General features: G+C 45.7%; 3 protein-coding genes across 9 annotated transcripts in view; 1 reads left to right on the forward strand and 2 right to left on the reverse strand.

Moving 5' to 3' along the window:
• The window catches only part of RFLNA (refilin A), a 222,653-nt gene extending 212,430 nt beyond the window's left edge, over positions 1-10,223 (reverse strand). The window contains exon 1 of the mRNA XM_059893962.1: positions 10,158-10,223. The gene's annotated coding sequence lies outside the window, so the exon portion shown is untranslated. The remainder of the gene's footprint in view (positions 1-10,157) is intronic.
• ZNF664 (zinc finger protein 664) overlaps positions 1-24,512 on the reverse strand; it is a 33,196-nt gene extending 8,684 nt beyond the window's left edge. Inside the window, exon 1 of one of the 4 annotated variants that reach the window (XM_059893958.1) lies at positions 24,422-24,512. The gene's annotated coding sequence lies outside the window, so the exon portion shown is untranslated. Of the gene's footprint in view, positions 1-10,157; positions 10,248-24,421 lie in introns of those variants that run through there. The other 3 variants (XM_059893960.1, XM_059893957.1, XM_059893959.1) reach the window with 3 other exon arrangements.
• Positions 24,513-25,422: 910 nt separating this feature from the next.
• CCDC92 (coiled-coil domain containing 92) overlaps positions 25,423-26,299 on the forward strand; it is a 30,962-nt gene continuing 30,085 nt past the window's right edge. For 2 of the 4 annotated variants that reach the window (XM_059893952.1, XM_059893953.1), the window contains exon 1: positions 25,424-25,997. The gene's annotated coding sequence lies outside the window, so the exon portion shown is untranslated. Of the gene's footprint in view, positions 25,998-26,299 lie in introns of all 4 variants that reach the window. The other 2 variants (XM_059893954.1, XM_059893956.1) reach the window with 2 other exon arrangements.

The following is a 26,299-nucleotide window of genomic DNA, read 5'->3' on the forward strand; positions in this document are numbered from 1 at the left end:
TATAAATAACCCCACCCTAGAGTAGCAGACTCTTTAATACATCAGTTAAATCTATGTCAACAGAGATCAAACTAACTTCCTATCTAGAACCAGATCTGCCAGAACATGTGGTTTATAGTTCTGTCACTCGAAGGGATAAGGGCACACTTTCTGGGAAAGATAAAAATGAAACAGAATAGGAAAGAAGACATTCCTGTGCCTCCAGCCTCAACCAAAAACCCCACCACCAACTGCAGTGGGCTGCACTGGCCATGTGACTCGTCTCCCCCACTTGTAGAGCAGGCATTGTGTCATGGGGCCTGGAGAAGATCCTCAAAGATAACCGAAGTGCCGTAGCTCAGATGATGCCCTAGACTAGTCACTGTGAAATATAAAGACTCCAAATCAACCTCCAGTTCTCTTCATTACTGGGAAGTGTTTTACAGGAAGATCTCTGTGTTCCAAGTTGCCCTAACACATGTTGGTTCGTGCCATGTTGTTTAGTGTTTGACTTATAAATGATACTCAAGAGAATCCAGCTCACCCAGAAGCAGGCCTAGAAGAAAGTCGTCACTGATGCAACAGCCCTGGAAACTGAACTCAGATGCAGGATCAGCACATGCGTGCATGCAGGCATACGTTCCACAAACGTTTAGCACCCAGCATTTGTCAGGCAGTGGGCTACACTCTGGAAGATCCTATGAAGAACAATACAGCCATGGCTTCTGCATTCGTGTGGTTTACAGTCTAGGAGGGGAAGGAGACAGGCCCAGCATCGTGCAAGTGGTGCTGTGGCCGACCAGGCCCCACGGACACAGCTGCACGAAGGGGGGCATCCTAACTAGTCTTTCGTGACAAGGGAGACTTCTGGTAAACTCTACTTTTAGACTGAAACTGAAAGGACGAACCAAGTTAACCAGGAAGGGCAGGAGGACAGAGGGTCTTGGCCTAGGGAAGGGCAAGTGTCTAGAGACGACCAGGATGACAGAGCCTAGGAGCACAGGTTCAGCATGTGGAAGGCAAAAGGGGGGCTCTGCCTCTCTCTTACCTCTACCAGATTATGATGTGAAAGGACACTTCCTTAGAATAAAACTCTAAGGTTCAAAATCAAAGGGGAGTGGGCAGCAGTGGAAAAGGATGTTCCGTCTGGAAATGAGAGGGGAGGCCTTCTAACTGATTTGTAGCTTCTGCCGTGGCCACCTCAGCCGCAGGAATCCCCCTCAGAGCCTGGCCAGTGAGGGAGTGTGGCTCATTCCCACGGGACCAAGACAGAGCCTGCCTGCGCGTCACAGCCTGGAACAGGGTGGGGAGCATATAAAACTCCACTCACCCGTCCCTGCCACTTCCCTCTCCACTGCAACCGTGACTCCACATCTCCCGAAATCATCATAAACCCTGCCAAGGGATCACCTGCTAGAGCAGTCGGAAGACTACATGTCCCCTAACGGGCCAAGAATATGAAAAAGCTCCAGCCTCACCCAGAAGTCCTGATCGCTAGAAAACATTCCAAAAAGAAAGAAGATTCCACTCTTCCTCTATACACGTCGAAGCCTACGGAAACCTACCGTCAATCCAACAGCACGATCCTGAGAGCATGAGTCTCCGTGCAGCGCCAGTCCCGCGTCCCCAGCTGCCCCCACTCCTTCCAACGCTCAGCCCCCTGAAAACCGCCTCTCAGCCCGAGAAGCAGCACTTTCTGCCAACCTTTGTTATCCTGCAAAAAACACACTTTCCAGCTCTTCCCCCAACAGTGTGACTTTAAGCAAGTCACTTAAGCCTAAGACTCAATTACCTCAAACGTAAAAGAGAAATGATACTCATATCTATCTCTCGGGGCTGTTACAAAAATGAAATGAGACAATGCACAAGCCTAGGCTCCATAAACTCTCCCCCCGTCCTTCCCTCAACTCGTTGAACATCGGGAAGGCATGCTGTTTACTGGAGGGTGGCTTCAGGAACCTGCAGTGTTCAGCCGTCAACCTGTCGCCTCCCAGCGTCCATACCTTTCCTGACTGCACGCTCACTTCCTGTTCGGGATCACCTCTCCCTGTCTATGCAGCGCTGATGGGCCAATAGATCAGGGTGCTCTATCCTCCCACAGTGAAAACCGAGTCCCCAGACCTTCCCCTCCTGAGTTGGGGAAGATGCTAATAAATACTGCCTACAGAATGACAAAGAAAGTCTTTTCCCTAAAAATTCCTCTTTTATCCAATTTCCTAGCTCAGAGTAAGCTGGGTTTGCCGTGGTATCCATCTCTTCCTTCTTCTCTGTCCCTGCTACGCACAGAAATGTTACAGTATGCTCTAAAATACATCCTTCACATTCTGTTTTCCTCACTCACTCCAGGTTCAAGGCCTCTCCTACAACACACTAAGCCAAGAGCCTGACAAACGGCCTCGTTCGCCTTAAAACCATGCTCCAGCCAGGCGCGAAAAGTCAGGTGCCTTCTGGGGTCCGGCAGGGAATATAACCGTGTGCTCTTGTCCGGCTTAAGACATCAGGGGCTGGGGGTCCCTCCCACCTACTCCCCTTAAAAGCACTCATTCCTACAAATAAAACGTCAGCAGGCTGAAATCAGTCCACCAGCCACAAGTTGAGTCTCTTGCAAAAAAACCCAACTTGTGAGCACGGGACACTGAACAACTGTCCAACCTCGGGAAGCTCAGCTCTTCCCAGTTACTGTCGTAGAGCAGCAGTTCTCAAAAACCAAGACTCTTGGGGGTTCCAAAACCCTTATAAAACAAGATCAAAATGACTTTCAAAATAATAGTAAGATGCTGTTTGCTCTTTTCACTGTGCTGACGTTTGCATGGAGGATGCAAAAGTGCCGGTTGGTAAAACTGCCGACTCCTTAGGCTCCTCACACGGAACCCTACGGCAGAGGCACCAAGTGATACCGGTAGTCAAGGTATTCTTCACCTCCAGGGGCTCACAGGAAGCAACAGTTTCACTTAAGAATATCCTTGAAGAAGCAATAAAAAAATAATTTTATTAAATCTAGACCCTTTTATTATATTTATTACATTTATGTTAAACATATTATGTTTATTACTTATTACATTGATATGAAATACATACAAATATATTTTTAATGTATATTTATATTCTAGATTAAAATGGAAGCATACCAGGTCGCATACCCAAGTGCAATGGTTGCCTAAAGGAAAAGCACTTGTATAAATTTAACTGTCCGAGCTGCAAGCTGAACCGCCTCTTCTTTTCAACAGAACATCATTTTTACTTGAGTGGCTACACACTTGCTATGCAGACTTGGGTGCTGGGCAGACATCTCAGATAAAAGGAAACTGATGGTATTTATTGCCAACTGTCAAATCCGAGCTTTCAAGTGAAAATTGGGATTTTGGAAAACTCCTGTCACCATGAGCTCTCCAGCTTCCTGAGACGTGAAGACTTTTCTGATGACACTGACAGCAACACTAACCGTGAACTTCCGATATTACACATAATGGAACACATGAACATTTTCAGGATCTGCAAAACGTGAACCAATGTTGCCCAAATGACCAATGTGTCGGGTAATAAATCACTGTGGGTAAAAGATCTATTCAAAGTACAAAAGAGACCAGGGATTTTAACATAGCACAGTACAAAAGGTTCACTGATAGGATTGCACATGGCAACTAACCTGTAGGAACCTACCACTTGTCAAGTTTTGGTATCGTGTCACAAATGAACTCACAATTACCTGAAAAGGCTACCGAAATCCCTTTTTCAATTCTCTTGTCTGTGAGGCTGGATGTCTTCATCTACTTCAGCTAAAACAACATATTGCCAGAGATTGAACACAGAAGCGGATGTAAATATTGCCACTCTTCCTACTAAATGTTTTCTTATTTTGGAAAATAGCAATTTTTCATAGAAATGTAATTTGTGTTAATGTGTAATGAGTTTGTCATTATTTTTTAATTAATTTTTTTTGTAAAGTTTTAGTCTTCATTTCTATTATAAGTATCAATGCCCATAACCCACACAGACAGAAAGCTCTTTGAGGTCCTTAAGTAACACTTCTTAAAGCGTAAAAGGATACAAAGACCAAAAAGGGGTTGAGATTCCATCTCAAACCGACTTTTTTTTAAAGCTGAAAGTATGTGAACAAACTGTTAAGATGAACACTTACTTATAGCTAGTAATTTCCATCATCAGCCATCATTATTCTGGTTGTACGAAAAATACTCTCCAAATTCCTCTACAATAACCCCAAAGTCAAGTTTTGTACATGAGAAGACTAAAAGATGAACACCACAAGAAATAACTCTTTACCCAGAGAGACGTTTTATAAAGGATTCAGAAATTATCCCATTAGGCAGAAGCTACTAATGTGTTCCTCTAAGACCTTGATTTCGGTTCCAAGGCCTTGTGATTCTTATTATCCTATACGGTTCCCCCTGGACATAATGGATGTCCCTGTTCGTAGAGACAGAACATGGACCATGTCCCCAGCATGGCTAGGCACTCCTCCTCCTCACAAACCATCAGGAAGTCCCACAAATCAACTCACTCAGATATTAATTTGGCAGTGGTATGCTAAGGAACCTCTGCTTGGCCCTTTTCTACAGGCCTCGGCAACAATAAATGGAAAGGCTGTTCAGGTCCCTGGTGCCTGCGTGCTGCAGAGGAACAGGGCTAAGAAGTTCAAGGCCACGCCCCCCCCCCCCACCCCCGTGTGCTGCAGGGACCTGGGCACACAAAAGAGGCAGCATCTACCTCCTTGTTAATCTCACTACACCTTCAGAAAATTCCAGTCTAAACCACACATAACAGGGTACAGCTGACCTAGATACTCAAGCTCCACAGGCCCAATCCACCTCATCTTTGCTCAGCTATCTGTCTCAGAATAACTTAATTACAGCAGCCACTTGTAACGCATCGATTAGGACTGTGAATGCCAAACCCACTCTATTTTGCTCCTACATCACCATCGGTCCTTGAATAGAAGATATCAGCGACCTGGAAGACACCCAGGCTGGCTGCCCGAAAGGCCCTTCCTATTTCCCCCACTTTTCCCAATGCCTCACTCCTCAAGCTACCGGGGCCGCCTGCCTCATTACAGTCCCTCTGCACGCGCCCCGGGCCACCTCCACGGTAACGGGGCACAGGGAAGACCACCTTGTAAGGTCCCAGACCTCTCACCTTGGTGGCTCGCTTCCCCCAACACTCTACGGCAGCCACAAAGGCCTCCAGCTAGTCCGCTCCCCACACCTCATCTGCCCTCGCTGACAACCCCCTGCAAGGCCCCACTGCGGGGCCACTCTCCTGAGGTGTGCTTCCCACTCACAGACGTGAGGACGCAGGCTTCCTCATCTCCCGGGCTAACTTCAGGAACGGGACGCTGGAGGCAGTCCAAGCTGAGAGGGGAGCCTCGCTTACAGCAGCTCAAGCACACAGCTCTCTCCGGGGCCTCAATCTCCTGGGGCCAAATCCCTCTACACCAGAACGCCCAGCCTGAGAGCACGGTCCAGGCTTCTATCCACCTAAGGGCCAGTTCAGGCGCGCACGCGCTGCACCTACTCACTGGAGCACCACACGCTTCGGAAAACCACAGTGGCCTCAAAGCAGGCTCGTGAAACGGTCCGTCAGTCACCGGCCACTGGCTGCCATTCACGCGGCATCCCCTCAGTAACCTGCCCTAACCCCTATTCCAACACTCCCTGACCTGGCGCTCAAGCAGCACGTCCTGAATCCACTACTGATAATCAGCTGCCTCAGTAATTTATAGGGACAATTTCCCCGAGGGTATTGAGGTCAACTTTTTAGGTCAGTCAAAGGAGTTTCTGACTCTGAGCAGGAGTCTCCAACTCAACTTTTATGACAACAGTGGATTTTACATCACTTTTGATGCCTTCCTCTCTGCTTCCCTGCCACCAGTTGGTGAGAAAAGACTCCAATCCAGTGTGACCCCTGAGCACTAGAAGAGAACCCCTGACACTGGCTCCCGCAGCCGCTCGCCCAGGATCTCCCAGGGAGGCCACCTTATCCCTACCCCGACCACGTTTCCTACTTGGGGCCCCACGTCTGTGGGCTCCTCTCTCCCCGCCCCCTATTCCTGCCCACACGTCCTGAGGCCTTACACGCTAAAAGTCCTAGGTTCCCTGACCTCGCGCCTAATAAAGTTCTCAATGGCTAAGGATCTGGGCTCTGGGTTTTAATGATCCATAGGGAAGAGAGCTGCTTTCCTCCTGTCCTTGGGACAACTGCTCTTCGTGTGACTTGGTTTAATGACTCCTAATGGAAAAAAGATAAAAGACAAAAGAAACCGCGCCTGATTTTTCTTTAACTAGAAATTATCTCAGAGACTATGAAATTAGGTCTGGAGAAGGGCAACAAAAAGTATGGAGGGAGTGATGCCACGTTTTCTTCTGAGTCTGAGAAGGAAGTCTGAGAAGGACAACTGACTGTGTGATTACGGTGATAAAGGATGACATAGGTATATTCTCCTCAGCTTCCCTCCAGCGCAGTCCTCCCACAAAAATGACCTATGGAATGACACAGCGGGGCGTGGGCCTGGCTCTGCCGCTTGCTGTGTGACCCCGGCTGATCTAAGACTGATCTGTAAAAATATGGATAATCGTGTCTACAACCCTTTGCTGTGATAATTAAAGAAGATAATAAGTGTGAAAGTACTTATCAGAGTGCCCACAGCTTGGCTGAAGCCAAATAAATGTGTTTCCTTATTTCCCTTATTTTGACTAGTGCATGACACACTCCTTCATTTGCCAAGAGGGTCATCTCACAGGCAGAGGCCTCCCAAGACCCGACAGTGTGTCTCCCAGTAATTACGGTTCCTCCTCTGCTCCAAGTCAAACGCTGCTTTCACACCTTCGTGTCTATCTCCTGCACCTCCCGCTTCTACCCAGCAGTTTTTCTTTCTTCACTCTCTATTCATAGGATTGTCTTAAAATCCATCCGACTGCAGTGACATTTCCTCACACTCTGGACTCCACCACCACCTGTTTCCTGCTCTTCAACACTGTACACAGGAACGCCCAAGGAATGGGACAGAATGTGATTTGCTTCACTGATGGCCCCTATGTGAGTACCACATATAAGGCCCAAGTTTACCTTATCTATCTAGTAAATGTGTAACATCTATATACATTAGGAGTCATAATAATTTGGTGGGTGGAACACTGGGCTTGCAGTAAGAAGTTCTAAGTTCAAATTCTTGATCTGACACTGAACAGCTGTGTGGCCACAGGTCACTCATTCTCAGCCTCAACTCACTCATCCAGGAAATGGACGGTCAGACCCACTGTTCGTCATACAGATGCTCACGCTCGCTCTCATCACGGGGCTTTAGGGCCTCTGCCTCATTCTGTCCCCAGGAAGGAGCAGCAATGACCGGGAAGCAGCGGGGGGTGTGGGTGGGGGGACTGAAAACAAAAGCTTTTCGGGATGCTTGGAGAGTCGATGCACGTAAGCACTACAGCCTGTAAGACAGTGTACCCTTGCCTGCATAACCTGCCTTTTCCTGTCCCTTCCCTTGGGCTGATTCTATTGGCTTTGTCTTCCTCAGGGGACCAGCCTTTCCCAGCTGGGCCAGGGGATTCTCCCTGCTCCAAGGCCCGCAGCAGCTGGGCAGGGCCAGGCCGGGAGAGCAAGCACAGCAGGCTCAGGTCAGAGGAGCTCTAATGCGCAGCGAGAATGACTCTCGTTTATCAGACTTGATTCCTCCTCGTACTGCTGGAGGAGTAAGACCTACAGGGACAAAATCCATGTTCGGGCCTAGAAGAAAAAGGACCAGAGACTAGAAAGCTCAAGCCACCCTCAGGGAGAAGCCAAGGAAATACCTGAAGGTCACACAGGGCCTGGCCAGCTAAAGGAAGGATACACACAGACTGGGCCCAGGAGACGGCGACGGAAATGAAAAGGGGATTTTTAACAGGACTGTCCCCAGGGACGCTGGGATTGGGAGTATAACAGCAGTTGGCAGGTCAGAAAATTAGAGATTTGGGATTCTGGTTTTTTTATGCATTTTTAAAATTGTGGTTAAAAATACATAATAAAATGTACCGTCTTAGCCATTTTTCAGTGTAGAGTTCAGTAGTGTTAAGTATGTGATGTGCACATTATTGTGAAACCTCTCCAGAGGTTTCATCTTGCAAAACTGAAACTCTGTACCCACTGAACAACTCCCCCTTCCATTCTGCTTTGTTTCTATGAATTTGACTACTTTAAATATCTCAGATTCTGGCTATTTTTATACCTGGTTCACAACTTGTAACTTGTTCTGTTTGGCAAACCAAGGTAAGTACGTATGGGCGTGACAGATCTGTGGAGCAGGCTCGCTCAGGAAGCACGAACTGCGAGAGCAGCTAACTTCCTACAGCCATACAGAGATAACCATAATCCTACAACTGCATAAGCTATGGCCATCAGAATTCAGGATTAGCATGGATAGAAATGCATCACCACCCCGCTCTCAAAAAGAGCCAGGGAATGGTTACAAAAAACAGTGCAGAACTTCAGCGTTCAGGCTTTTGGCTTGGTAGGACTAGCACCTGAGGGTGATCAGTGGCATTTTGGAAACGTACGCTATTAAAGACTACTAACAAATGTGGCCAGTGGTCTCAGCGAACACTCCTCACCTCCAGGAACTCTAGGCAGAAATGTGCATAGGACTGAACCAGAAATACAAAACACATGAATACTTCATCATTAGCTAGGCCTGTGAACCCCATTCCTGATGCAGCATTCCACAGCGGGGCTAGATCACATGGAGAACTCCTTTTCCCTCTGTTAGTGGTAACCTTGAGCTTGAGACCAAAGTAATTATGGGCAGAACAGGAATTCATAAACTACTAGGCCTGTATCTCAAGTCTTACTACTCATAATAAAGGAGGCTGGCTGAGGGGACCCAAGTCAGCACCAGAGAGAATGGAGCCAGAAAGGGACAGAGAAGAGAGAAAGATCATTTGCCGCCATGCCCACAGGTAGACTCGCCCAGGCTTCCAGACAGGGCCGTGGCCTGGAAGTCAATCCAGCACCCGGAGGAAGAGAGGAGAGCAGCCTCTCTTCCCCTGGGCTGGTCAGGAGCAGCCCCAGCCTTCCCACCCTGCCAAGCAGAGTCAGGAAAGAGAAAGACACCACACCTCCCCACAGGCTTAACCTTCTCACGGTGCCCAGTAACTACGCCCACTAGGACAGAGGCCACTGAAACGTCCTTTATCTCACTGAGTCAGTTCTCCTCGTGCAGGAGGGACGTGAAGTCAGGGCAGGGAGAGGCCCAGAGCTGAGAACTCAACCTCTGGCAGCGAGGAGAAAAGGTGAGAAGCCACGTGCCCCAGGCCAGCAACCGCTGAGACAGGGCTCTCCCTCCTCTTGCTGCCCAGCTCTGCGTGGCAAGGACGTAAAGTTTTATCCTGAACGTGAACCACAGCGATCCAGACTGCGGGTTCAACTGGAGTATTTTGGATTTCAGCAATGACCAAATAAAGAGGAACAAATACCTGTTCTACGTAAAATATATGTTGTCTTCTTGAGTCAAGCTGAAGGAAAAAAAAAATTATTAAAAAATGATCACAAATCCAAAGGCTCAAAAGAAAATGAAGGAAAAAAATGCTTGTGCTGGAAACATGCTGCTCTCAGAATCGTGTCTGCACAGACTGATGTAACAGAGTCCCCGGTAAGAAGACTTTCAGGAACTCATATTTAAGGAGAAAGCTGCTGTTCAGACTTTGGAAGAAAACACCAGAAACTTATGGAGCAACAAACTCAGCTTAAAAACAAGTTGTGATATCTCAGTGAAGACAGGACCAATGGGAAAGAAAACCAGGAGGGCATCAGTCTAAAAAGCAGGTTTCTGGTCCAGAAGGCCTTCAGGACAGCAAAGGAAAATGGAAGAGAGAGAGTGAAGCTTTAATAACCAATGGCTTACATGAAATTAAGAAAATCAAACTCCAGAGGTACAAAGAGGAACTCCAGATGGGACAAAGATGCTTCTGCTGTCTTCAGAGTTAAGGAAAGTTGTCTAAGGCCTAGAGACCTCAAAGCCAGAGAGAGGCAAGAGCTTAAGAAAAATCATGAGATAGGGAGACTTTCTTCCTCACTGAGTCCGAAAGGGAACATGCTTAGAAAAAACTCCAGAGACAGTTTCGGTTTAGAAATAGTTGAGGGCGATTCTCCATGGAGGAAAACAGTCAAACAAGGGGAACACTTACCACAGTAACAGAAGTCAAAACCCCCAAGACATTCCAGAAGAGGCAGAGGCAGGGCCCACAGTGGCTGAAGGGCAACAAAAGCCTCGGGATCCTGCTGGGTTAGAAACATGCAGAGAGAAAAGTAGAAGGTTTGTATTATGGAGAATTTAGGATCACAAAGTTTTTCGAAGAACTATTATAAATGTGGGCTCCCAGCTCAGAAGATAGGTAGACCCACTTATATTTAGGATTTATATAAAAATATGGAATTCAAGGCCTGTAGGGCCAAACAGAGGATGAGAAAGCCTGAGAAACTCTAGAAAGGAAATTCCAGGCAAGCCTGCACAACTTCCCTCCAAGATATAGGAATTCTAGTATCATAAGTAGCCTCTTGATAGGAACTTTATCCAAATTGAGTTTTAGGTTCACACTGGATACTGAGTAACTGACTCAGATTGGCTGGAACCCTAGAGAGTCTAAAATCAATACTGTTTTTCTCACTTATTTTCCAGGTGAGAGGCTGCTGAAGGAGCAGAGACTAGAGGCAGGTTGAACGAGTTCATATCCTGGTTTTACCATACACTAGCTGTGCAACCTTCACCTAAGAGGTTAAGAGTGCAGTTAATGGAGATAATAAAAGGCACCTGACCTTGAAAAGTAACGTTATAAGGTAGTTTAAGGGTTAAATAAATTAACGTATGACAAGTATTTAAAATAGTGCCTAGGGGCTTCCCTGGTGGCGCAGCGGTTGAGAATCTGCCTGCCGGTGCGGGGGACACGGGTTCGAGCCCTGGTCTGGGAGGATCCCACATGCCGCGGAGCAACTGGGCCCGTGAGCCACAACTGCTGAGCCTGCGCGTCTGGAGCCTGTGCTCCGCAACGGGAGAGGCCGCGATAGTGAGAGGCCCGCGCACCGTGATGAAGAGTGGCCCCCGCTCGCCGCAACTGGACAAAGCCCTCGCACAGAAACGAAGACCCAACACAGCCAAAACTAAATAAATAAATAAATTTATAAAATAGTGCCTAGAAAATGTTAAGGGCTCAACGAAGATTAGCTATCATTATCATTATTTTATTTATTCCATCTACTTCCTCCCCTCTCTGCTATATTCTAAAACTGCTAAGAGTAGTTTGGGTATAGATCCCAAGATCTATTTTAAAGTTCGGGGAACATCACTTTTCCTTGGGAAGTGATAACACATTAAGGGAGTTAGGGATCAAACTGCTGCCATGTTAACATTAGGATGCAATATTCTCCTAAATTTGGGGAATCTAGGGACGGTGCTAAGTTACTATATACTATATGTCTATATAGCTCCCCAGATATCTGGGGGGAAGGATGCAAATGATACGAGGTTGGAGTTAGCCAACTCTGCTAACAGCTATCTGAAGCAGCTCTATCATTTCAGCAGAAACCACTAACATGAGAAATGGAATCCTACAGACTGCCCTGAGTGACCCTGCAACATCTGAGACTGAATCAAATGGGGAGAAAAAGGAAAAATGAAAATGCTTTCAATATATTTAGGGATTTTAGTTTCTAAAATGGGAACAAAGGGTTGACTCAGAATGAAGGTTGTTAATAGGATATACTTTAAAGGGCAGGAATTTCAAATGGTTTTGAGAGGGGGCCAGGTTTTTTCTTCCTTGCTGAATTACACATGCCAATCATGGTGCCTGCAAATCCTGCAAATGGGAACGGCCTCAGCTTTAAGGATAGGCCCAGCTGCTGTAGACCATATAACCACTCCATCTCACCTCACCACAGCGTCTTAGACTAAGTGCAGACACCTGACCCACGAGCTTAACAGTGACCTCTGCTGTGGCCTGGAATAACAGTAAAAGCTGCAACAAAGTTGTATTCCCAATCTCTCTCTCTCAGGAATCTAAACAATATTGAAAATGAGGTGATTAGCCAGGAGAGATGAAGCTGAAAGGTTACTATGTACAAAGGAACTGGAGCGGTCATGAGCAATCACAGCAAACCAAAGTCATGAGGAAGTAGAATCTCTAAGTAAGGGAGAGAAAAGATAGATGGGATAGGAAAAAAGAAAACACCAGATGGCAGCAAGAGGAAAAAGACACAAAGGAAAGACAGCTGCCTTGAGACCCCACTGTCGATAGGAAAGACTGTTTGTCTCTGAGCTGCCTTAGTTAACGACAGTTTTCTGGTCCAGGCGCATCCTTACGCCATATCCCGTTTCCTAAAATGGAATGGATCTCTGCTCCTTCCAACAGAAAATCGCTAACTAAAACAGTTACTTCAGCTTCCCTGAGGATGGAGTTTTCCCAGGAGGCAGCTCGGTGCCTCCAACAAACAGATTCCTGGCAAGTCCACCCCAGCCAGACGTGCCTAGACATCCCAACAGAACAGCGGGGTCTCATCCCCTAGGCTCCTTCGGCACAGGCCCTAGGGCTTATGAGAATCTCAATGGTCTATGAAAATGTTTGAGACCTGAAAAAAAATATTTACTGGATGTAAAATATGAAAAGAAAATCATAAAATCAAAGTTAATAAATGTTTAATGTCTACAACTAGTCAAATGAAGCTTAACTCACAGTTTTGTATAAGCTAATTTCATGTGGGATGTGGGTACTTTTTTTTAATACGTTTGATACGTGGCATGGTAAAGGCCGCCGAAGCTGAGTGCTGAGGCCTTCTAAGGACTGCAAACCAGTCCCGCGGAAGGAGACATGCTTGGGTGTAAGCTGGAACCTGCCCACCTGCCCTTTGCAGAAGTTTACACTTAAATATTATGCCTTACTACTCAAAACTGAGCAGCCTGAAGTTAGAAATCAACCCTCACCTCCCAAATTTAAACATATTGTAATTTTGGTACTCCTGAATTAGGAGTCTATTATTTTTTCTTAATGTAATATTTTACAAAAATGAAGCCAAACAACTTCTACTAGCCATCCTATTAGTTTTACCAAAAAGAAGGGAAAACATGTTATTTAGGCTACAAATGGTCCTGTATGTTTGAAGGACATCTGTCAGAAAAATAAATCAAAAATTGGTCATATTCACTCTCTCCTTGTGCAAGAGTCCCCACGAATGTCAGGAACAGATCCAAACATTCTCTCCCATTTGGCCAGATTCTTAATCTGAGAAAAATAGGAGGTAGTTCAGAAGTTGTACGAGATTTAAATCTTATACCTGTAAAAGCAGAAAGGCAAATATAATTCTCTTTCCACAGTCACTGCTGATTAGGGCTCTCACTGGGTGAGCACAGAGAAGCTCACCGTCTGTTCCAGCTACAACCACTGCCCTCTCCCCACCTTCTCTGCTGGCCTTCCCCGCACACCTCTACACTTCCTGGTCCTGCCCCCCCATACACCCACTCCCCCTTCTATACCCCACCCCCATGACGCCTCTTCTGCAAAACTGTTCCCTGGGAGTTCCCTGGCAGTCCAGTGGTTAGGACACTCCGGGCTTTCATTGCCGAGGGCCCGGGGTCCAATCCTTTGTCAGGGAACTAAGATCCTGCAAGCTGTGTGGTGCAGCCAAACACAATAGAAAAAAACAAACCAAACAAACAAAACCATTCCCCTCCGCGTCAGAGCTCAAGACCAGACCTTTGCTCCTGTTTCACTCTTTGACTCTAGTTTACACGCGTCTCCTCCGTCCCCAGTTCCCTGCACTTTCTCACCTCTCCTCAGGCCTTGCTGAAGGCATTGACCATTTCTTTTATTCCTTCTTTCTAAACACAAGTGCCCGCTTAAAGGTACATCCTGACTCCATTTTTTTTTTTTTAGCTCAACCACCTGCTTGGCTTGAATGAGAACCATTTCCATGACGACAATTCCACATTCTCTCATAACAGGAATATTTCCCTATCACCCCACAATGAACTGAAAATCACTAATTCGCCATATAAAGTCCCTATAAAAGGCAACATCTTCCCCCAACAAGTCTCCCAGGCTGGGAGCTTTAAATCCAACTCTCTCCCCCTCCCCACCCTACACATCTTTCCATTTCATCTGATCTTTGCTTATTTTCTCCTCTCAGCATTTAAACCAACGCAAAGCCTCTTCCGTCTTAAGGAAAACCAGTATTCAATCCTATGCCTTCTCTAGCTGCCATGTTCTCTCTCCATTTCCCCACCCAGGCTTCTTCAAGACTTATTTTCCCGACTTCTATCACTTCACTTCCTACTTACTCCTCCACCCATCACTATGCCACTAAAGTTCCTGCCATTAAAGTTCCTCCCGGCGCGTTCTTCCTCTCGCAGGACACTGCCTTCTGTGACTCCATTCTCACCACGTACGGTCTTCTTCTCAGCCTGCTGGAGACTCCCGCTCCTCCCTAAGCACCAGTACTGCCGTGGGTTCCAGCTGGGCTCTCGCTGCCCCCCACTTACACCCCCCCAGGCCAGCCATCCAGTCCACGCGTTCTCAACGCGGGCTGTTCAAGAGAACCTTTTGTAGGAGCTGCGTTTTAACCGTGCAGAATGCCTCCAGAGGGCGCTCAAACACTTGCTCAGAAATCTTCACGGCCATTTACACGACAGCATTAGAACCTGAAACGAATTTCACAGTGGATTACTACCTCTAACTCGTTGCTACGCAGCATGAAGATCTGTACCACCTGCTTTCTGCAGGTTCCCTGATCCTAATTGTGAGTCTGGGGGCTTATCACAAGGTCCTAATCCTAGCATAATACAGAGATAAAGTAATGTTACTGCATATTGGTTAACTAAAAACCTGACTTATGTTTGCCGGCCGATGCCAAGTATTTTGAATCATTGAAATATTCTTAAATCCTATCAAGCTTAATCCTACACGTTTGACACGCACATCTAAAAATAATTTTGAAAGCCAGAGGGACATAATGGGGTTTACTCTGAAGGAAAGGGGTTCAGGTTATTTTTATGAATTGTTTTATCATTTACCTAAGAGGCAAATGAATTGTTTTATCATTTACCTAAGAGGCAAATGAATTGTTTTATCATTTACCTAACCTCTCTGGGACAGACGTTTGCTCTGGCTTTAATAAGGGCTTCCTCACAAGATCTGTCACAATACTGTGGAAGGCGCTGCAAAATAAGATGTGGAAATAAGCTATGATTATTTTATGAACTTGCAGGTTATGAAAAATAAATGAGCTCTAGAATAGCTTTACTGAATTTCTTATATCAGGTGACACAAGAGACAATGCATATTCTAGAGTCAGAATAAAGCTGTAGAAATGCTTTCGTATTAGCAACACAAATGACTGCTTTTTAAAATCAAACTTTGAATTCTTCTGATAACGTCAAAGTTAAACTTCATTTTTTTCAAAATCTCCCTTCTTCCAACTTCTGTCCAAATGAGTATCCACCATAGCCACTGGTTATCCATCTTGCAGTTCTCCCAATTTGGATTAGCTGTGGTAATTCTTTAACTTAGGCTAAACACTTTGATTTGCCCAATCTAGTTTCACTCCTTATCCCTTTATCACATCTGCGAACATTTAAAACTACTGCCCCTGCCAGGTCTGGGAACTTCCTCCTCAGCTGCCAGGAACCGCCCTCTCCTGAGCCCCTCCTCTGCACTCACCGCCTGGCGAATCTGCCCCTGTAGGCCCTGCAACAGTGAACCCAATCAGCTGGGCTGAACCAATCAGATGCTCTTCCCTGAGAGTTTAGACTCGGGAGGTGGGAAGTCTGGGTCTATAGAGTGAACTGGCAGGGACCGTGACTCAGGAGGGACAACGGCAGAGAGAGCAGCTGCACTGACTCCTGTCGACGTTCCAGCCACCACTGGGTCTCAGCCAAGAAACAGCCTTGGATGCCACGGTAGCCTCCTCAGAAATCCCCCTTCACTTAAGCCATTTCAAACGCATTTTCTTTCTTTTAACCAAATGTTCTCTAAGACATCCTCCTCCTCTCTAATGAATTCTTTTGAGAATGTAAAGGTCTCCCCTACCTTTTCCTTGATGGCTCATGCCCCAGCTCTGCCCCGGGCTCCTCCTCACTCTGGTCTACACAATCTCACCCATCCACGGTTTCCATGCCAGCTGTGTGGTGAGGACACTGTGAATGATTCTCCAACCTCAATCTATACTTCTGCTACAGCCTGAATGTTTGTGTCCCCTAACTCCAGTGTGATGGTGTTAGGAGGTGGGGCCTTTAGGAAGTGATTAGGTCATGTGGGTGGAGCCCTCACGACGGGATGAGTGTCCTTATAAAAGAGACCCCAGAGAACTCCCTCGCCCCTCTGCCACGTGAGAACACACCAAGAAGATGGCATCTATGAACCAGGAAGCAGGACCTCATCAGACACTCAATTTACTGGCACCTTGATCTTGGACTTCCCAGCCTCCAGAACTGTGAAAAATAAATATTTGTTGTTGTAGCCACCCAGTCTATGGTATTTTGTCATAGCAGCCCAAATGGACTAAGTCAACTTCTAATGGCCAGGTGGGCACCTGTGGATGGATGCAGACCTAGGGCACCCCTCTGCCTACGTCCTGGCCCACCTCTGTGTGGAACGACCAGTTTGGAAACATCAATAGAAATCGCTCCAATTATTCAGCAGTACTGACAACAGGATGACTGACTATAGGACCACCACCTGCTCAAAGAGTCAGAGTCTAGCCCAAAAGGCAATCACAGTATTACCCAAAGTCAGGGTCATGCAGTCTTAACTCCATATAAAAGACATCAACAGTCCAGTCTAAACTAGACAGATATCCCAATCTTAAACAATATACAGATATGTAATTATATTCCAAGAAAAATTTACCACACAGAAACACTGATTTTTTAATAATGGATTTATGCACAGCACCCAGTCATTCATATAACAAAGCATGTATCTGCATCATAAAATCATTCTTTGCAAATTCTCTCAGGAAGATCCTACATGTCCTACAAGCCCTATACACTCAGCATGTCCAAAAATCTGTCATCTCTTCACCAAAGCCAGCTCTGTTCTCAACTATAGTAAATGGGTCCACTAGTCTCTCAATTGCCTAAGTCAGAAACCTGGTTACCATCAACCCTCCTCCCGCGCACGAATTTCTGTCACTCTATCTCCTCAATTCCTCCTGAATTTATCCACTCACCTCACCTACATTCAGCTGTCATTCAGGCCACCATCTTCCCCTGGAACGCTACAAAGCCTCCAGGCTTGCCTTCCTCTAATCCATTATCCACTGTAAGGTAATCTTCCTAAAATGCAAAATGGATTGTTTATTACCCTGCTTAAAGTTTTTCAATGGGTTCCATTAATTCTCAGTGTAACTTCCAAATTTATTCATACGGCATACATATATTTTTTGTTTCTTTGTTTTTGGCCATGTGGCATACGGGATCTTAGTTCCCCGATCAGGGATCGAACCCGTGCCCCCTGCATTGGGAGCGCAGAGTCTTAACCACTGGACCGCCAGGGAAGTCCCAGGCTTTTAAACTCTGATCAGTGTTAGCTACTATTTACCTCTCCTGGTTCATCTCTCACAGCTGCCCACTCCAATTCTAGCTCCAGCCAAACCAAACTTCTTCAGACTCGCCAGGTTTTGTCTGCTGCTAGGCCTCAACCACTCCCCGCCCCCCCCGCCCCCGCAACGCTCCGTTGAACTCTGGGCCCTCACACTTGATGCTCCCGCCATTTACCTTCGGGGCTCACCTTCTCTAGAAAGCCTCCCCTGACTTGCACCCCTACCCTCAAATCTGGATTATGTAGGATACCATCTTATGTGCCCCCAGAGTCCTTCCATGTCCGCAACGTTTTCTCCACTATCACACTTCCTCGGCTTTGTCCTCTACTAAGCCACACGCCACTCCACGTCCACAGAACCTACCGCAGGTCCACAGTTAACCCCTGGCAAGGGAACAAATGCACATGCCTTTAGGATAACCCCTTCAGCCTCACCTACACTGCATACCCCGAGGTACCTTGAGCTCCACTCTGCCGAGTCACTTGCAGGCCCTGCATAATAATCAGGCTCTCAATGCTTTAGCCCTTGGTCCAGCTGGCTAAGTCCTACTCATCCTGACTCAGTTAAATGCAACTTGCTCTGTGACTGGATCTGTGTGTTAGGAACACAAAGAGTTAACAAGAGTCAAACTAGGAAATTCCATGGCCCATGTTTTAAGTTTCTGCATTTATTCTACAGTTACAAGAAATGAGTACTATTTTTATTCTGCATATTGCTAGAAGCAATTTTCCTTCAAAAGTTGGAAGCGACAAAATTCATTCACTTACTCCAAATGTATCACTCAAAAAATGTTTAGATATTAGTTTTTAGAGAACATTTTAGAGGACACTTTAATATATAAGACAAATCTATTTTTTTAAAGGGCACATATCTATTAACCATGCAGCTAACACATGTTCTAGATATGATGTACTTTTTAAAAATAAATGTTCCAAAATAAATGAAATAACAAATTATAGATGTAATAACATATAATCCTGGAAAATAAAAAAAGCAAAAATGTTTAAATCATCCAACATCCTACTACCCAAAATCCACAACTTTTAAGATTTTCATTTAATTTCTTCTAGACATTTTTCCATCATAGGTTTTTGTGGAGGGTTGCTGGGACTTCTGTTTAACTAAGAGTTTTAATCATATCACGTATGCAATTCTGCATCCTGATTTTCCTTCAACATTGTCATAAGCACTCTAATACATTTTCTTCATAAATATTTTAACGGCCAGTAGTATATTATCCAGTGGATGTACCATAACTTAACCCTTAAAATTATAGGAAATGCACCCTTAAAAATAATTCCACAATACATATCTTTTCTATGTAAAGCCTCTCTGTATTTAAAAATATTCCTTTGATGGCTCCTAGGTGGTTTCTACATCAAGGAATATGATTACTTTTAAGGCTCTTGATACATATGTCTAATGTAACATCAGAGTGTGACATTTTTGCTACATCCTCATAAGTCCTAGGTCTTAAAAATTTTTTAGTCTAAATTTAGGCCTTTATATTAAGTGAGAAATTATAAAATCTTCATTACAAAGTAAATGCTCATTGTAAAAAAAAAAAAAACTGCAACAATCCAAAACATTGTGAAATAAATATAAAATCAGTCCCAGAAATAAAAATTCAGTCTCCCCTATTCTCTTCCCCTCAGAAGTAGTCACATATCTTTCTAGATCTGTCTCTATTTTTATTCAGAACACACACACACACACACACAACCACACACACTATTTTGTTTTGTATCTTACAAAAAAACGGAATTAAACCTGCTCAAAAATATATTCTAGACATCTATCCAAGCTATGTCAATAAATACAAATCTACCTCTCTTTTAAAAAGCTACATAACATTCCATAGTATACAGGCACCAAATTTTTTGTGTTCATCTTCAGCTTTTCCTCATTCTAAGTGATGCTGCGACAGACTTCATTCAAACTAACTTGTATCTTCTTATTAGAATATCATCAATTCCTTGAAGTGTATCTGCTAGATGAAAGCATATGGGTGTTTTTAAAATTTTGACAGGTTTGAGCAAACTGTCATCTGGAAAGGTCGAACCAATTTTATGTTCCCAAGAATATACGAGGTACATTTTTCTCTACATCCTTGGGTAGCTTTTAAATTTTAGCCTGAGAGCCACACCCCCCCCCAAAAAAACTCACTGTTTTAATTTCCATTCCCCTAATCACAAGTGAGGTTGAATTTCCTGTCATTGCTTTGATATTTTCATTTCTCTCAGAACTATTCATATCCTCCATTCATTTCTTAATTGTGTCAATTCTATTATCCTTTGTTTATACATGTTACCAAAACTTTTTCCCCAGTCTTGTCACCTTGTGATGTTTTTTTGTCACACAGAAATATCAGCTTTGATGATGTTCCAACTTATCATTATTTTATGATTTTGGGCCTTGGTCTTACCTAAATGGTCTACCCCAAAAACATTTTTCCCAACATAATACATCCTCCAACATAATAAATTCTCTTATATTTTCTTCTAGTACTTTTATAGGTGTTTTTGTCTTTGAGTTAGTTTTTTAATTCAAATAAAAGTCATTTTTGAATATGGGGAAGTAGAATCTTTCTTTCCAAATAGTCATTTTTCCCTATACAATGCATCAACCAACCACTGCCCAACTGTTTCAAAATACCAACTTTATTATATAATAAATTCCTATATATATATGGGTCTGTTACTGGATTCTACTTTGTTCCATGTACCAACTTGTCTATTCTTGTGCTCACCATTTACATTACTGTACCATTACAGTATGTTTTGATATCTGGCATAGCAAATCGCTCATCACTATTTTTCCGCTTGAACAATTTCTTGGCCACTCTAGCACATTTAGTCCTCTGGACAAATTTTAGAAGCAATTTATCAAGTGTCCAAAAGTAAGTCTCACTGGGATTTCAACTGGAATAACACTGAAGTTACAGTTTAATATGTAGAGTATTGCAATCTTTACAAAGATGCCGTCCCTTCCAGAAACATGTAATGTCTGCCCATTTATTTAGGTTAGCTTTTAAATTCTTCAGGTAAAGGTTTTTACTTTTTTCATAAAGCTCTTGTACATTTGTGTTTTACTCTTAAATGTTTTCTGGTTTTGTTGCTACTGAGAATAGAATTTTACTTTTCTATAGGAGTAATTACCAATTATTTGATTATGAGTGGGATTACACATCTTTCCAAATGTTGAACAAAATATATTTCTATCCAGTGAACTATCTATCCACATCCTGCAACCACGTGTAGATTTTCATGATTTTCCTCATTGATTTGTGTGAGTTCTTTGAAGGTTGAAGATATTAACTCTTCACTTATATTTGTCATAAGTATTTTCCTACTTTGTGGTTTAGTTTTTGATCCTAGGGTTTTGTTTTCTCTTTCTTCTTAAAGAAGTTTTAAATGTGTACATAGTCTAATACATTGATTTTAACTAGCAACAGATTTGAGGGCCCCATAGGTGCGAAGATCTGTATCTCTCTCTGTCACAACAGCTGCACGGTGGGTATTATTTTCCTCACTTAAAATAATCCAGTTCAAGTCTGTCTGACTGCAAAGCCTGTGCTCTGTCCACCTCAGCGTGCATAACTCCTTTTTCCAGATGTTTAATATTTACTTCCATATCTTCTTCCTGATTTGAAGGGCATTCATGATGGTTGGTCATTTATTACATTCCCATATACAGTTTATCTCTGGGGTGCTGAATAGGTTCCAGTGACCTGTACAGAACAAACATGATTCTACAATATGTTTAAACAATCAGATAGGGTTTGTCCCACCTCATTACTCACTATTCTGTCCAGTTCACCCAAAAAAGGGCATCTCTATAACGTTTAAACATCACATCCAGGAATACGGCCTGTCCTTCTGTTTAAGACATTCTGTCTTATCTTTCAGGATATTTTCTGGTCTCCTCCAGGCAGACCACACTTGTCTCGATGAGGCTGTGCTTACCTGTTTCTTGTTTTTTGTTGCATTGTGAACAGAGCCTGCTGTTTTGGTTGTTTTTCCGCTTAGTTTCTGCCAGGTTATTTTTAGTATTCAGAAAGCTATGAATTTTATATACACATTGTGTGCCCAGTCACGTTCTCGATTTTTTTGTCTAATGTTTTTTCTATTATTCTCATTTTTTTAAGCCAACAGCATCTACAAGTATTTCCCTTCTTTTCATTTTAGAGCCTCACCTCAGTCTTATTTCACGTATTCCTGCTTTGACAAAACTTACCAAAAACATGTTAAATATCCCAAATTTTAATTTGACTCTTGATACTTTTCTGTTAAGCGTAGTATGAATAATTAGTTTAACATAGTGTGTGCCTTTCGCATAAAAAAAGTGCATTTTTATGCCTACTTTGTAGAAATAAAGAATTATTTATTTTTAAAATCAATTATTTATTTTTAAAATCAAATACCTATCTTGACCTTAGTTTAGCTGGTAGTTTGAAGTCAAGGTGAACTGGAAGGGAAAGACCACCTCTCTTCTAGAAAGGCCTCTGAAATGGCCTACCTGGTCTCCCCCACTTCGACTCTCCACCCCTACATTCTGCACGCAGCTGCTGGAGTAGTTGTTTAAACATGCAAATCTGATTATGTCACTCCCCTACTTAAAACCGAACCCTTGTAATGGTTTCCCATTTCACTCAGGGTGAAATAAAACATCCTTAACCTGCCCTACAAGACCCTACACGATCTGGCCCCTGCCTAGCCACACTTGCCCCTCATCCACCATAATCTATCCACACGTCATTCTTTCAGTTCCCGGAATGGGCAACGCTTCCCCCCTTCTGGGTCTTCCTACAGGCTGTTCCCCTGCCTGGAAAATTATCCCCCATCTCATTCTACACTGACGCCTACTCACCCTTCAGATCTCAGCTCAAATCTTATTTTTGCAAAAAAGTCTTTCCTAGGCCCTCTTTCTGCAATCTAAACTTTGGTCCCCTTTTTATACTCTCTCATAGCCAATGCTACTTCACTTTCATAGCAGATACCAGTTTATGATTTTACATGCAGCTGCGTGATTGTGTTTAATTTCTGATCTCCTCTCCCCCCATAGATCAATTACAAGAGAACAGGGTCAAGTTGATTTTGCTGGCCACACTACAGACATTCATGCATATATGAATGAAAGAAAAACACCTACAAAGCCCCTAATGGTATCTCTTACATCTTAAAACAATACCCATCACATTATTCAATAAATATTTACTGTTAAAACTCTGATACTGCCTGCAAACTCCGTAAGAATCCATTTTACTCAAAGGACATAAAAACTAACCTGAATCTGCTGCTGCTTCAGAAAAACACATACACAAATTTACATCACTAGGAAGTAAGTTCTGTTTACATATTATGAGAGTTTTACGTAGTGTTCAAGTTGCTGATACTTTATTCACAGGCAACTAATTTTTAGGCCTTATTTTTTAAGGTATGTAAAGCACTATGAAAAATGTGCTTTGTAAAATACTCTTTCAGAAGTCTAATGTATTAACAGTACTTGGTAAAAATATAGCAAAATCAGAAATTAAACAGCATTCAAAGTTGGCTATCTGTAGTATTCTGTAATATACATATCTGGTCAAAAAAGAAAATATAAATTATATTGTAAATTAAAAATTCCTTCAGATCACAAAGGCCAATAAAATCAACATTATACACCACTTTACACTCTACAAAGACTTTCACATACATCATATGACTGAACTTGGTGGAATAGATAGAGCAGGTATTATCACCATTTGTAGAAAAGAAAACTGAGGCTTAGAGTAATTAAATGTCCTCCCCAAGGTCACAGGACTTGAAAGTAGTAGAGTCACAATTACAACGGGAGGAGGGGTGGAGGCTCCCACATGTAAATTTCTGAACCAAAGAGAACTTCCATCATAAAAGCTTAGGCTCTGTAATTAGTGTAGATTTGTGCTCCCTTCACTAAAATTTCATTTCACTAGAGAAGCACAACCAAAAAAGCTGTTTAAGTATAAAGTTAAAACATCAATTGCCATCAATCCAGGAAATGGCTAAATAAACTATGGTGTACTCAAACTATGGAACATGATGCAGCAGTTCTGCAGAATGAGTGAATGCATCATATGCTAAAACTGAAAGCTAGAGTACACTTGTACTTGTTAAAACAGTCAAAGATAATACAAGTACACACATTTTGTAGATCGTAAAAACATTTTTAAAGACCTAGAAAGATACACACCAAACATAATAGCTGTTATCTCTGGGGACAGAGGTTTGTAGTCAAAGACTTTAGCCCATCTCTGTGATGTTTTAATTTTTACAAAGAAAATGCTTTACTTTGCTAATTTAAAACTAATTTTTAAAATTTAAATTAACCTGTGGGTTGAACAAGAAGGTCATTTTTCTGTTCTAAAAAGCTGTGCATCCTATCAAGGAAGTAGGGCCCCCCCTCAAAAAAAGGACAAACTATAGAAACAAAAACAGTTCGATCCTTTTAAAACAATAAACTATCACAAAACGTTCCTTAAAAAAAAAAAAACAATAGCTCAGAATGTTTAAAAAACATCTAGTCTCCTTTGTTGCAATAAGACAACCAATAAACTATCAACTAGAAAAGTCCGGAATAGGCTCCTCCTAGAGAGATTTAGTTGCTAGAGTTCGGCAAGGAAGGTTTCACAAAGGAGCTGAGTTTTGAGGGAAATGAGAGGTGACTTGGCAGAGAGATGCGGGAAGATTAAGCCAGATGGGGAAATGTCTGGGAGGTGGATATGTTGAGTTAATCAGAAGCAGGGCACAGGGAGAAAACTGGAGTAAAGTCCTGAAAGAGGAGAGGAGGTTCCTTTGGATGTGGGAGGTGAGAGGGAGCTCGACGGCGCTGCCATCCAGTTTACCTGGGTGAGAATCCGGCCCTTGTTATGGTCAAACAATGGAGGCGTCCAGCGGCAGCGGCGATCTGCGCTGGGTGCCGGGAGGGTTCCTCATCACCTGAGTAGGATGCTCGGCTGGCTCTGCCGGGACGCGAGGCGCTCTAAAAAAAACACAACATCACATCATGCAGCCAAGCTTCTCCGCGGCACAGCCTGGCTCCCTGATCCCACGGCGCGGCCATTACCGCCTCTCCGCGGACCCGCCTGGAAAGGCTCCAAGGCGCGGCTTCACGGGTTTCTAAAGCGGTTTTGCTCCCCCTTCCCTCGGCTCCAACAACAATGGAGCCCGGCTCGGGAGTCCGGCTCCCGCGGGGCCTCCGCCCGGCCTCGCCCCTGCCGCTGCACCTCCGCCGCCGCGCACCCTGCCGCCATCTGTAACCCCCGCTCCCCGCTCCCCGGCACTGCGGGCCCACGCCGGCTCGCCGAGGCCAAAGGCCAGGCTGCCCTCCCCGGGGCCGGCCCGGTGGCCGCCAGGCCGCCCGGCTGCGCGGAGCTGCTCTGACCTTTCCCACCGATGCCCGGGCACCCGCCCCGGCTCGAGGCCCATCCTAAGTGATGGGTTGTTTTTCTTCTCTTTAATCCACTCATCCTTCTTCCGACCCCGAGCCCACTCCCCGGCCCCCGCCCCCCGCCCCCGCCTTGATTCAGAGAAGAAATAAAGAGACTGCAGCCCGGCCGCCCCACAACTCACTCCAAGTGAGGGGTTGAAGCGCCCCAGGCCGCGGACTCCGCGAACCCACCCTCCCTCTCCTCAAGGGACACCTCACAGGTGCGCCTCCAAGCCGCGCGCGCGCGCTCCGCACACCCAGACGCCTCCGGGGGACAGCGCGCGTGCGCACGCACGAGGCCAGCGAGCCCCAGGGGAGCGGGGGCCGCACGCATGCGCGCCGCCCGGCCCGCTCCCCTTCCCCCCTCCCCTGCCCCCGCCCCCGTCGGCCGCCCGCGCGTGCCCTCCCCCCAATCCCAGGCTGGTCCCGGGTACCCCCCAACCCCCACCGCCCAGCGCGCGCGCGCTCCCGCTCGCCCGCCTCGCTCCTCCTCCCCCGCGCCCCACCCGGGCCCGCGTTACCCCGGGCAACCGCAGTGCGGCCGCACCTGAGCTTTGCGCCTGCGTCCCACCGGCCAGACCCTCCCTTCCCCTCGGTCCGTTCCCCAACCCCGCACAGCTGCGGGAGGGGGGCGTCGCCCCCTCCCCGGGAAGTGAGTATCGATCGGCCTCCCCCGCCCCTCCCCGCAGACACAAACCCGCCGCCGCGCCGGCGCCTCGGCCGCCCTCCCGGTCAGCGCGGACAGGCCTCGCCGCCCCGGCCCCCGCTCCCAGCGTGCACCGCGGCGAGCGCTCGGGTGGGAGCCGGCGAGATGCGCTCGGCGGGCGGTGCCCACTGACCTCCCTCGGCGGCCGGGCCGGGGCAGGGCCGGAGCCGGGAGCCAGCCCCGCCCGCCGCCCCGCCCATGGACCGCCGGCCCCCGCTGCCGCCCGCCCGGAGGACCGCGCCGAGTGGGGGAGCCGCCTGAAGGACCGCGACGGCCGCGCCCGCAGGTGAGGCGGGGCCCGAGGTGTGACCGAGTCCAGCCCCGCTCACCTGGCGGTACCTGCAGGGAGGCTCTGCGGGCGCCGGCGGGGGGGCGGAGGCACCTGTCGCGGCAGAAACTCATTTAGATCATTTTTAAAGCCCTCACTGCAGGGGGAGGGGTCCTCCCGACCCACGGGGTGGGGAAGGGTGTCCCCTTGCGGAGACATCTCGGGGGGAAAAACCAAGAGGTGGAAAGGAGGGCAAAAGTGAGGCGCAGCGACCCCCGCGCCGGCTGCCTGCAGGGTCTTCCAGCCCGTTATGGGGAGGA

The sequence above is a fragment of the Balaenoptera ricei genome, chromosome 14, assembly GCF_028023285.1.
Source record: "Balaenoptera ricei isolate mBalRic1 chromosome 14, mBalRic1.hap2, whole genome shotgun sequence".
NCBI classification, from domain to species: domain Eukaryota; kingdom Metazoa; phylum Chordata; class Mammalia; order Artiodactyla; family Balaenopteridae; genus Balaenoptera; species Balaenoptera ricei.